Source organism: Lepidochelys kempii, chromosome 10 (assembly GCF_965140265.1).
Source record: "Lepidochelys kempii isolate rLepKem1 chromosome 10, rLepKem1.hap2, whole genome shotgun sequence".
NCBI lineage: Eukaryota > Metazoa > Chordata > Testudines > Cheloniidae > Lepidochelys > Lepidochelys kempii.
This window is the reverse complement of record NC_133265.1, coordinates 38,356,886-38,369,401: the sequence shown is the minus strand read 5'-3', so window position 1 is coordinate 38,369,401 and position 12,516 is coordinate 38,356,886. Positions and strand designations below refer to the sequence as shown.

The 12,516-nt window shown below is 48.1% G+C and overlaps 1 protein-coding gene across 4 annotated transcripts in view; it reads left to right on the top strand.

Moving 5' to 3' along the window:
• Window positions 1–371: 371 nt before the first annotated feature.
• IFT140 (intraflagellar transport 140) overlaps window positions 372–12,516 on the top strand; it is a 247,126-nt gene continuing 234,981 nt past the window's right edge. For all 4 annotated transcript variants that reach the window (XM_073362957.1, XM_073362955.1, XM_073362954.1 and 1 more), the window contains exon 1: window positions 372–478. The gene's annotated coding sequence lies outside the window, so the exon portion shown is untranslated. The remainder of the gene's footprint in view (window positions 479–12,516) is intronic.

Here is a 12,516-nt window from a genome sequence, read left to right as displayed (position 1 = left end):
GGTCCCTTCCAACCCTGATATTCTATGACTGTCAGCTGGTGCTGGGGAGAAGTGTCAAGGCAGAAGTGCAGGTGAACAGAGAGGGGGTAAGGTCAGTAGCAGGTTAGAGGGTGGGGGAACAACACCAGTCTGGAGTAGCAGGACTCCTGGGGGCGAGACAGGACAGGCGGTGGCACACACTGCACGTGGACTGCCAACTCATCGATTTAAAGGGCCAGCACCATTCCCGCAGCGGTGAAAGCGTTCTTCAGCTTTTGGCTTCGGCGATTTCCGTGACCGTTCGGTTTAGGCCGGGCGTTTCCGTGACCGTTCGGTTTCCTCGGTGGGCAGGTTCGGCGGTTTCCGTGGCTGGGGCTCCGCCGTTGTCAGGGGTAACGCTAAGCATCTCGGTGCAAGTGGAGGTCTAGAGGCCGCCACGCAGGCCTCAGCGGGTCCTTGCCCCCTCGCACGGGGCCATCTGCGCTGTTGCTAGCGGCGGGTAAGAGTGCGTAGAACTGCGGGGCGCGGACAGAGGGGTCGCGGGCTCCAGGCTTCAGAGAACGGCCGGGCGTGCCGCTGCTTTGCCCCCTATCTCTACGAGAAGCTGTTCGGGCGCCGGGCCCGTCCTGACGGGGCCAGTGCGGGGGCCGGGCCCGTCCTGCTGGCGGAGTGCAGGATCCGGTTCGGGCTTCTAGTCTGTTCGGGAGGGGAGGGGGCTCGGGGTCTGGTAATGGGCCCAATTTAGCCTTCGAAACCTGTGTGTGCGCGAGGGTCTTTTGCCCTCCAGTCCGATGAAGTATGAAAAACTATCTGACATAATTTGCTGCCAATAGCAGTTTGTTACACTACATACTGCCTGCGTTACAGCGCTGTCGGAGTCTGCAGCACCGACCGAATACATTTTCACCCAGCTTCTTGCCACCTGGAATTTAATGCCCACATAATAAACATACCCAGGCCATCACACTTGAAAGTCTTGGAGAGTCTCCTCGGGTTGTAAGAGAAACGCACGAAGCACCAACGTAGTGAGTTTGAGCTATAAATTGGAGAAGGCAGCCATTGAGAGAGCTTAAGAAACTTGCAGTTAAGGGTCAGATCTTTTATTGTAGTGGAAGGGAGTGATCTTGAAGATGCCTGTTGTGGAATCAAATCTTATACTTAATCATAATCAAGGTTTTTAAAATATTTTTCCAGTTTGTAAAATATTTTCTTTTTCTGTTTGTTTTACTGTCCATTTGACTTGTTTACTTATGTGATGCGTTTTTGTTGCTGTACATTTTAATAAGTAATCTGAACAGAAAAATTAGAACTAATAAATAAACTGGGGGGATTTAGAGGGGGGAGAAATTGGCCAGTCTCTTTTGGTGAAGATGAATGGATTCTGCCCACATGGAGTCCATTGTAGGCTGAGGGCCTAAATTCGACTTTTACAGTTCTTTTCACTTTAAAGTTTACAACTTTAGATTATTAAATGGGTAAGAGAATTTTTTTAAAACCGAATTTATATTGACAATGTCCCTTGAAACCTGGCCTTTAAATCTGTTCCCTTTATCTGCAATGTGTACATCTTTGACTTCTGTCACTTGTGTAATATAGCTTGATTTTGTACATTTTTTTCATATATAATATTTCAAACAGTTTTAGAGTTTGTTAAAAAATTAAAAATAATGGTACAGGGGAGAGATGCATCCACGGAGAGACTTTATAGAGGTAATTGCAGAGTTTCTGAGGGATGTGTCCCAGAAAAGAATCTGGGAAAAGATTTATTGTTTATTGTTTATTATTGTATTTGCTGCTGGATTCATTGACAGGTATGTAACTGAGCAGGAGGGCAAACCATTGTTGATTTGGAATCTGGGGTAGCTGATAGTATCACACATGGAATATAAACATCTTTAGGAGTTGTGGAGTTCAGGGCAGAAGAACTGTAATTGTAATTGTTTTGCCTGAATCTAGATGGTGCAGCTGTGGATGAGGACTGTTCAAATGGCATGCTGGTTTGTTTTTATGCATTGCAAAAATTTGCGAATCTGGATCTCAAAAAAAAAAAAAATTCTCCCTCTCTCTTCAGAAGTTTGATTTTTATTTTGAAAGACATGTTGCTATTTAAAGTTCCAAAACAAAACCCTACCAAAACAAAATGTTCCACTGCGTACACAATTATCTCTAGGATATATGAGAGAGAGAGAGAACAAACCTCACGTGAAAAATGTTACTCAGATTGCTTAATGAACTACTGGAAGGCATGCAGATTCTAATGATTAAGTGTGTTGAAAGAGTATATATAGACTTATAGACATAGACTGCTGTGTCTGAATGGAGACCCATTGAGAGCCAAAGTCCCAAAAGAGTACTTCAACTCCAAGTTCTTGAAGCACTTTTGGGACACCTTGGTGGTATTTCAGAAGTATTCCCTGTATATTTTGGATTTATACTTAGGCCAGAGCTCCGAAGACAATGATTAAAATACTATTTGGCTGCTACTCACTTAAAATATATTTAAGAAAATGTTATGGGGCTAGTGTAGCCTGGGTTTGGGAGATTCTTAAGGAGATAAAGACTGGCATATTCGTAGATGTTGTGTTTCATGATGGATTTAATCACCCATGTGACTGAAGTCTCTAACTTTCCAAGGAGAGGCTCTCTTGTTTGAGGCTTTGCAAAAAATAAAAAGTGCTGGAACTTACAGCAATGAAAGACAATCTGGCCTTTTGTCTGAAAATGTTTCTTAGGTATGGTAAGTTTGAAGGGGTAGACACTTCTGGATCTTTAGAGGCAAAACTACAAAATCAGAAGTTTGATGCTTCAGTGAATGTGTGGATATCTCATTTACCAGGTTTACAGCAAGCAACATTAGTGTGGTTTTAGAGCTTTGACTCAATACCGTGGTCTAGTTATTTAAATATATAAGTAGGCTTATTATGGCAATTTCATGTAGGGATTCAGAGAGAAACTAGGATTGTCCTCTGCTGGGGGCTGGCTCTAAAATTACCTGGTAATACCACCAAATCTGCAAGGATTTCACATTTATGTTTAACTAGATTTTAACTACAGTGTATGCCTTTTGGAATATATATAGTGTTGTTTTAGCCATATTGGTCTCAGGATAGTAGAGAGACAAGGTGGGTGACGTGATATCTTTTATTGGACCAACTTCTGTTGGTGAGAGAGACAAGCTTTTGAGCTTACACAGAGCTCTTCTTTAGGTCTGGGAAATGTATTTAGCTGTGACACGAGTAAAAGCTAAATATGTCTACTATAAATAACTCAAAGAACATCCTACACCACAATTTACCCAGGAATTTAAGGATATCATCAAATCCTTCCCCAAATAACTACAAGAGAACCTCTACAAGCTCATCCCCCACTGACCCACCGCAGGGACTTATATGAGCTTCCCAAGATATGCAACCAGTGGAACCAGGCAGACCCATCATATCTGGCCATGACACTCTTACTGAAGGAATATAGGGACTCCTAGAAACCATCCTCAAACCACTTACCACACAAAGGGCCAGCTTCCTCTGTGATACAACTAACTTTTCCAGAAACTCTGCAACATTAACAACCTCCCTCAGAACACCATCCTTGCCACCAAGCATATCATCTTCCTATACACCAACATACCTCACAATAATGGGGTCACTGCCTGCCTCAAATATATACAAGACAATGAAGAACCCTCAGATATCCAGCCCAAACACATCACCGACTCCTCTATATAATCCTCCCACATAACAATTTTACGTTCAACAAAACACTTTGCTTATACCCGGGGAACAGCAATGGGTACTAGGATGGCTCCCTAAAATACTAACCTCTTCATGGGCAACTTTGAAGAAGAATTTCTGGACAAATGCATCATGAAGCCAATGATTTACCTGAGCTACATTGATATTTTCATCCTCTGCACAGATGACCTAAACTCCCTTATAGATTTCCACTACAACTCCTCCCCCCATTCCATTAAACTCTCTCTACAACACCACTAGCATCAACTTCCTGTACACCATGATACACTTCAACATGTACACTTCAACAATGGAACTCTACATACAGCTATATACAAGAAACCGACGGATCACCACACCTTCCTTCAAAGAGCCAGTAACCACCCCAAACACACCAAGAAATCTGTTATCTACAGCCAGGCACTCAGATACCACAGAATGTACTCCGAGGAGAAAGTCAGGGGTATATACCTTAACACAGTTAGGCCTGGTCTACGCTAGGAATTTACATTGGTATAGTTATGTCCATAGGCGCCAACTCTGTGGGTGCTCTGTGGCTAGAGCACCCACTGGGAAAAATTGGTGGGTGCTCTGCACCCACCGGGAGCTCCTCGCCCCAGATCACTTCCGCCTCCTCCTCTGAGTGCATCGTGTCCCTGCTTCTCCTCCCAGTGCTTGCTGCCGTGAAACAGCTGTTTTGCAGTGTAACAAGCTCTGGGGGGGAGGGGGATGAGCGGAATGTGGCGCACTCAGGGGAGGAGGCAGGGTCGGGGCGGGGATTGGGGGAAGGAGCCCAATAGGGGCAGGGAGGGGGTGGAGTTGGGGCAGGGACTTTGGGGAAGGGGTTGGAATGGGGGCAGGGCAGGGGTGGAGTCGGGGCGGAGGGTGCGAGCACCCACCGGCGCCAAGAGAAGTTGGCGCCTATGGTTACATCTCTCAGTAATGTGAGAGCAGCATAGGTGCTGCAACTACGGGTGCTAGGGATGCTGCTGCACCCCCTGGCTTGAAGTGGTTTCCATTATTTTCAGGGTTTACAGTTTGTTTCAATGGCTCTATGCACCCCCACTGTACAAATGTTTCCAGCACTCCAGCAAGTGGTGACGCACAGATACTTCTTTCCCCCCAAGTTCCTCCATGCCCCCCTGGGGTTGGGGCAGGGGGTGAGGAGCAATGGCATGGCTTGCTGCATCCAGGTCCTTTGCCCACCTGGTCTGTGCTGTGAGGCAAGCATTAGAAGCTGCTGCTTTCCCCTTACGCAGCCCACGTGGGGAAAGTGACCTGGATGTAGGGAGTGCTGGGCATTGCTCCTTGCTCCCTCCCTCACAGCTTCTGGGGTGGGGCATGGAGGAGCAGCGTCGGAGGTGTCAGCGAACAGCAATGCTAGCCGGTCCGTGCATCCAGGTCAGTTTCCCCATGTGGGTGCAGGAGGGGGTGCAGGGGTTAGGGGCAAAGGGGGTACAATACAGAGGTTGGGCTACAGGAGGGGAGTGCAGGGGTTAGGTAAAAAGGGTGCAGGAGGGGTTGGGGAGAAGGGAGTACAGGGTTGAGGGGCTCAGGAGGGGTTGGGGAGAAGGGGCATAGAACCTCAAATATATACAAGACAATGAAGGATGGATTACATGGATTAGGGAAGAAGGGGCTGCAGAAGGGGGTTGGGGAGAAGGGGTGCAGGAGGGATTAGGCGGGAAGGGTTATTCATTGTTGTTGTGTATTTTACAAATATTTCAGACATACATCTCAGCTTAATGCCTGAAATCGCATTGAATTTTATCAATGACTACCATCTCTCAGCTTCTCTGCACTAGCACAAGATGGGTCCATCTCCCACTCTGTCTGCCTGGGTTCTCTCCTTCCTTTAATTTTATTCTTGAGAGCATGCAGTAACCTATTAGCAGGAGCCAAAGATTTTATCCTGAAACATTTACTCTGCAAGGAGGCTTTACTCATATACTTAATCTTGCTGAACTCATGAAGGTTCTGGGATCTGTCCCCAGCTCCTGCTGTAGCTCAGCAGTTCAGAGTTTTGGAGCAACACTACATTTGTGTTGATTTGTCTGCAAACATTTTAATGTTTTGCTGCTGCTGTGAAGAATAAAGAACAATCTGGTGTTCTACCGTACAGTCTTTGTACCCTGAAGTAAAATCACATATGCCAGACTCCTGTTGTCTATATATAGCATATGTTGTGACAGATAGAGCATGTTTTCTTGCTGATTCTGAGACAGACATTGCAGATGTGTAATGTTGTTAAAGCTAGTATGTATGGGTTTGCACAGGAGGAATTTCACTACAAATTAATTCCTAATAAAGATAATTTCTTCAGAATAAGCACTGGAATCAACTTTTTTGCAATATTGATTAGCCTAATCAAATTATAATTTTTGTAAAGACTGCTTAATAGCCGACAATGTATGTCCAAGTCCAAAATTTATATCCTTATGCCATGTTTTTTTCAGTTTATATATTTTTATTACTGCTTTTTATTTTTTAACTAAAATAGAAGTTGCTAAGTGGTTGCTAATTTGTACAATTATAACAACAGAAGCCTGGAGAGGCAAACACTGTGTGTTCTGTATTCTCATAGAATCATAGAATATCAGGGTTGGAAGGGACCTCAGGAGGTCATCTAGTCCAACCCCCTGCTCAAAAGCAGGACCCATACCCAATTAAATCATCCCAGCCAGGGCTTTGTCAAGCCTGACCTTAAAAACTTCTAAGGAAGGAGATTCCACCACCTCCCTAGGCAATGCATTCCAGTGTTTCACCACCCTCCTAGTGAAAAAGTTTTTCCTAATATCCAGCCTAAACCTCCCCCACTGCAACTTGAGACCATTACTCCTTCTGTTTGACTGGTTACTGTGAATTACTCCTTCTGTTTGACTGGTTACTGTGAATATGTTTTTAAGCCTTAATCTCTTGAGACTCCAATTCCACAGCTATGGATAGTGGAAATTCCTGTAGTAGATGATGCAGTGTCCATCCTATTTTACTGGAATGCGTGAAAGAATGTACAGTAGAACCTGAGAGTTATGGAACCTCAGGAATGGAGGTTGTTCATAACTCTGAAATGTTCGTGACTCTGGACTAAACATTATGTTGTTCTTTCAAAATCTTACAACTGAACATTGAGTTAATACAGCTTTAAAACTTTACCATGCAGAAGAAAAATGTTGCTTTTAGCGATCTTCATTTGAATGAAACAAGCACAGAAACAATTTCCTTACCTTGTAAATTTAAAATAAAAAAAACTTCCCCTTTATATTTTAGTAGTTTACGTTTAACACAATACTGTACTGTATTGGGAGGGAGCAGGGGTTGGTCTCTGCTGCCTATTTTGCTGCCTCTGTTTAGGTGTGTGTATACAGGGAAATCAACATAGGTGTGCGCATGGGGTGTGCCGGGTGTGCCCAGGCACACCCTAATGCCCTGAGCTCTGGCTGGGAAGGCTGCTCCTCCCCCTTCCCCTGCTGGAGGCTCGGGGTGGGGAGGAGGAGGAGGAGGAGGCTGCAGCAGTTGCAGGCAGCGATGGCAGCGGAGCTGTGTTTACATCGCTGCTGCGCTGCTGACCCCAGCAGCACCAAGTGAGTGGAGTCGGCCCAGGGGCCCAGCTCCACCAATATATGGGGCTGGGTGTCCCCCCGGCCCACCTGCTGCCCCCCCGCACCTCCCCGTCCTCTCCTCTTGCTGCCCCCACACACCTCTCCAGGCCCTGGAGCAGAGCATCCCTGCCTCTTCTGTGCAGCTCCATGCTGCCTCCCTGCAGCAACAGTTGCTGCAGGGTCCTAGTATCCTCCTTCTCGACTGCCAGGGAACACTGACTCTGAACCTGCCCTTCCACCTCAGACCCTTCCCTTTTCCAGCGGGATCCTCCACCAGCACAGGGGGCCGCCCCACCCACAGTCACTGCTCCTGCCCTATGCTGGACAAGAAGGCAGCCCCATCCCTCACCCCCAGTGAGGCTACACTCAGGGGCAACAGCAGGGGAGGAGGCGCACGCAGCACCCCCCAGCACCCACCACGGGGGAGGTGAGGGAGATTCCTGGACCTGGGAGGCTCCTCCCCCCGAGCTCACTGCTGCTTGCAGGGAAAGGGCTGGGGGGAGTCCTCCTCTCTGGCCCCTGTCCCGGAGCAGCCTGCCTGCACCCCAAACTCATCCCTCGCCCTGCCCCATCCGAGAGCGCACACCCCCAGCCAGAGCTCTCACCCCCGCACTGTACCTTCAACCCTCTACCCTAGTCCTGAGCCCCTCCAACACCCCAAACACCTTATCCCCAGTCCCAGCCAGAGCCCTCATCCCCCCGCACCCTAATCCTCTGCCAGAGCCCTGAGCCCCCTCCAACACCACAAACCCCTCATCTGCAGCCACACCCCACAGCCCTCATCCCATACCCCTCACCTCTGCACCCCTTCCCATTCCCAAACTCCCTCCCAGAGCCTGCACCCCAATCCCCTGCCCCAGCCTAGGGCCTGCACTCCAGACTTCCCTCACCCAAACTCCCTCCCAGAGCCTTGGGCAGGTGGGGGGCGGAGTTTGTTGGGGCGGGTTCTGGGCACCACCAAAATTTCTACAAACCTGCCACCCTGGTGCCAAAGTCCCCTCCCTGCCCGCCCGCGCAGGATGTATTTGTTGCATGTACAAACTTCCCCAGCAGCTGCACAAAGTTGTTGTAACTGTGTCACACAGCGAACCCCGCGCTGCTCCCATGACCCCCCCCTTGACCCCCCTGTCTGCCCGGGCCCGCCCAGCCAATCACTGCCTCCCCAGCGCTACACGTGACCTTTGTTGACTTACGTCAGTCATAGCGCTCTTCCACCACTGCGCTCCAGCTTGGTTGGCGCTCTTTGCACCTGCCTCATAAGTGCCATCACGTCATTGGTCAAGAAGATGTCCAAGGGGTGTGTCATAACCATACAGCTAAGGGTAGCCTAGAATTCCTCCTTACCTGTAAGAGGTTAAGAAGCTCAAATAACCTGGTTGGTACCTGACCAATGGGGAAAAAAGTTACTTTCAAATCTTGGGGGGTAGGGGGGTGGGAGGAGGCTGGCTTTGTGGTGTGTTCTCTGGGGAAAGCAGAGAAGCATCAGGTCAAAAAAACTCCTTCTCCTGTAAACCATCCTGTACAAGTCTGATATTACAAAAAGAGTAAGTAAATAAGGCAAAGCACGTTAGATTACCTTTTGTTTTCAACTTGTGAATTTTCCGTTTTCTAGAAGGAGGTTTATCCTGTTTTTTTGTAACTTTAAAGTTTTGCCTAGGGGGGAATCCTCTGTGTTTTGAATATGATTACCCTGTAAAGTATTTACCATCCTGATTTTACAGAGGTGATTCTTTTACCTTTTCTTTAAATAAAATCCATCTTTTAAGAACCTGACTGATTTTTCCATTGTTCCAAGACCCAGGGGTTTGGGTCTTTGATCATTTTGTAACCAATTTGTTAGGATATTATTCTCAAGCCTCCCCAGGAAAGGGGGTGTAAGGGCTTGGGGGGATTGCTGGAGGAAGAGGAACTCCAAGTGGTCCTTTTACCTGGTTCTTTGTTAAAGTCACTTGGTGATGGCAGCGTTACTTAAACCCAAGGTGCAAAGGAGAATTTGTGCCTGGGGAGTTTTTAACCTAAGCTGGTAGAATAAGCTTAGGGAGTCTTTCATGCAGGTCCCCACGTCTGTACCCTAGAGTTCAGAGCAGGGAGGGAACCCTGACAGGGTGGGATTTGGTGGGGACTCTGTTCTGAGCGGTGGTGCGGTAAGGGGGCTGGGCCGGGGGGGTTGGTGGGGGACAGGGAACGGGGGTGTTGGATAGGGCGTGGGAGTCCCAGGGGGCCTCTCAGGGGGCGGGGGTGAGGCTAGGGGTCGGAGCAGTCGGGACGGGGGGTTGGATAGTTGGTGGAGTCCTGGGGGGTAATTGGGGGTGGGGCCTCTGGAGGGGGAGGTCAGGGGACAAGGAGCAGGGGGAGTTGGATGGGTTAGAGGTTCTGGGGGGGACCTGTTGGGGCGGGGGTGTGGAGAGGGGTTGGGGCAGGCAGGGAGTAGGGGGAGTTGGATGGGTCAGGAGTTCTGGGGGTCCTGTCAGGGGGCGGGGAGTGGTTGGATAGGTGTGGGAGTCCCAGGGGGTCTGTCTGGGGCCGGGGGTGTGGATAAGGGTCAGGGCAGTCAGGGGACAGGTAAGTGTAGTGTCCTAGGGAGGCAGTTAGAGTGGGGGGGTCTCAGGAGGCGGTAGTCACGGGACAATATGACTGTAAATATGGCAGGCGACCAGCTTGGCTTAACAGTGAAATCCTTGCTGATCTTAAACACAAAAAAGAAGCTTACAAGAAGTGGAAGATTGGACAAATGACTGGGGAAGAGTATAAAAATATTGCTTGGGCATGCAGGAGTGAAATCAGGAAGGCCAAATCACACCTGGAGTTGCAGCCAGCAAGAGATGTTAAGAGTAACAAGAAGGGTTTCTTCAGGTATGTTAGCAACAAGGTGGTGGTCAAGGAAAGTGTGGGCCCCTTACTGAATGAGGGAAGCAACCTAGTGACAGAGGATGTGGAAAAAGCTAATGTACTCAATGCTTTTTTTGCCTCTGTCTTCACGAACAAGGTCAGCTCCCAGACTACTGCACTGGGCAGCACAGCATGGGGAGGAAGTGACCAGCCCTCGGTGGAGAAAGAAGTGGTTCGGGACTATTTAGAAAAGCTGGACGAGCACAAGTCCATAGGGCTGGATGCGCTGCATCCAAGGGTGCTAAAGGAGTTGGCGGATGTGATTGCAGAGCCATTGGCTATTATCTTTGAAAACTCATGGCGATCGGGGGAGGTCCCGGACGACTGGAAAAAGGCTAATGTAGTGCCAATCTTTAAAAAAGGGAAGAAGGAGGATCCTGGGAACTACAGGCCAGTCAGCCTCACCTCAGCCCCTGGAAAAATCATGGAGCAGGTCCTCGAGGAATCAATTCTGAAGCACTTAGAGGAGAGGAAAGTGATCAGGAACAATCAGCATGGATTCACCAAGGGCAAGTCATGCCTGACTAATCTAATTGCCTTCTATGACGAGATAACTTGCTCTGTGGATGAGGGGAAAGCAGTGGACGTGTTGTTCCTTGACTTTAGCAAAGCTTTTGATATGGTCTCCCACAGTATTCTTGCAGCAAGTTAAGGAAGTATGGGCTGAATGAATGGACTGTAAGGTGGATAGAAAGCTGGCTATATTGTCGGGCTCAATGGGTAGTGAGCAATGGCTCCATGTCTAGTTGGCAGATGGTATCAAGCGTAGTACCCAAGGGTCGGTCCTGGGGCTGGTTTTGTTCAATATCTTCATAAATGATCTGGAGGATGGTGTGGATTGCACCCTCAGCAAGTTTGCAGATGACCCTAAACTGGGAGGAGAGGTAGATACGCTGGAGGGTAGGGATAGGATACAGAGGGACCTAGACAAATTAGAGGATTGGGCCAAAAGAAATTTGATGAGGTTCAACAAGGACAAGTGCAGAGTCCTGAACTTAGGATGGAAGAATCCTATGCACCGCTACAGACTAGGGACCGAATGGCTCGGCAGTAGTTCTGCAGAAAGGGACCTAGAGGTTACAGTGGATGAGAAGCTGGATATGAGTCAACAGTGTGCCGTTGTTGCCAAGAAGGCCAATGGCATTTTGGGCTGTATAAGTAGGGGCATTGCCAGCAGATCGAGGGATGTGATCATTCCCCTCTATTTGACATTGGTGAGGCCTCATCTGGAGTTCTGTGTCCAGTTTTGGGCCCCACATTACAAGAAGGATGTGAAAAAATTGGAAAGAGTCCAGTGGAGGACAACACAAATGATTAGGGGACTGGAACACATGACTTCTGAGGAGAGGCTGAGGGAACTGGGATTGTTTAGTCTGCGGAAGAGAAGAGTGAGGAGGGATTTGATAGCTGCTTTCAACTACCTGAAAGGGGGTTCCAAATAGGATGGATGTAGACTGTTCTCAGTGGTAGCAGATGACAGAATGAGGAGTAATGGTCTCAAGTTGCAGTGGGGGAGGTTTAGGTTGGATATTAGGAAAAACTTTTTCACTAGGAGGGTGGTGAAGCACTGGAATGCGTTACCTAGGGAGGTGGTGGAGTCTCCTTCCTTATAAGTTTTTAAGGTCAGGCTTGACAAAGCCCTGGCTGGGATGATTTAGTTGGTGTTGGTCCTGCTTTGAGCAGGGGGTTGGACTAGATGACCTCCTGAGGTCCCTTCCTACCCTTATATTCTACGACAAGGAGCATGGTGGCTTAGATAGGGGCAGGGTCCCAGGAGGGGGCAGTCAGGGGACAAGGAGCAGCCGGGGTTGGTGGTTTTGAGCAGGGAGGTCAGGGGGTGAAAAGTGGGAAGGAGTGGATGGGGTGGGACTTGGGTGGGGTGGGGGCTCCTGGGATGCACACCCTAATGAAATGTGCTGTGCACGCCTATGGAAATCAACGTTTATCAACATTCAGTGATAAAAATCTAATCCTTCCAAGCCTAATAGAGGCTAAATCATAATATACTGATGGTCATCTTTGGACATGAAGTAATGTTTAATCCATGGTGTGTTGTAAAGCTGGTAGGGAAATTCTGGATTGTTCAGTTTCCTTTGAAATAATCCAGTACAGGCCACTGCTGGAGGCAGGATACTGGCCTACATGGACCACTGGACTATTTCAATATGGAAATTTCTGTGCTCCTAAAGGTTGTACCAAAATGTCATTTTCACTTTTTTTATTTTCACCATAGTACAGTGAAGAGGGCAATATGTTTCTTCAATTTTGCCTAGTTCTTAGTTTAAACTGACTGTTAGAAATGTATGTGTGTTTGTTTT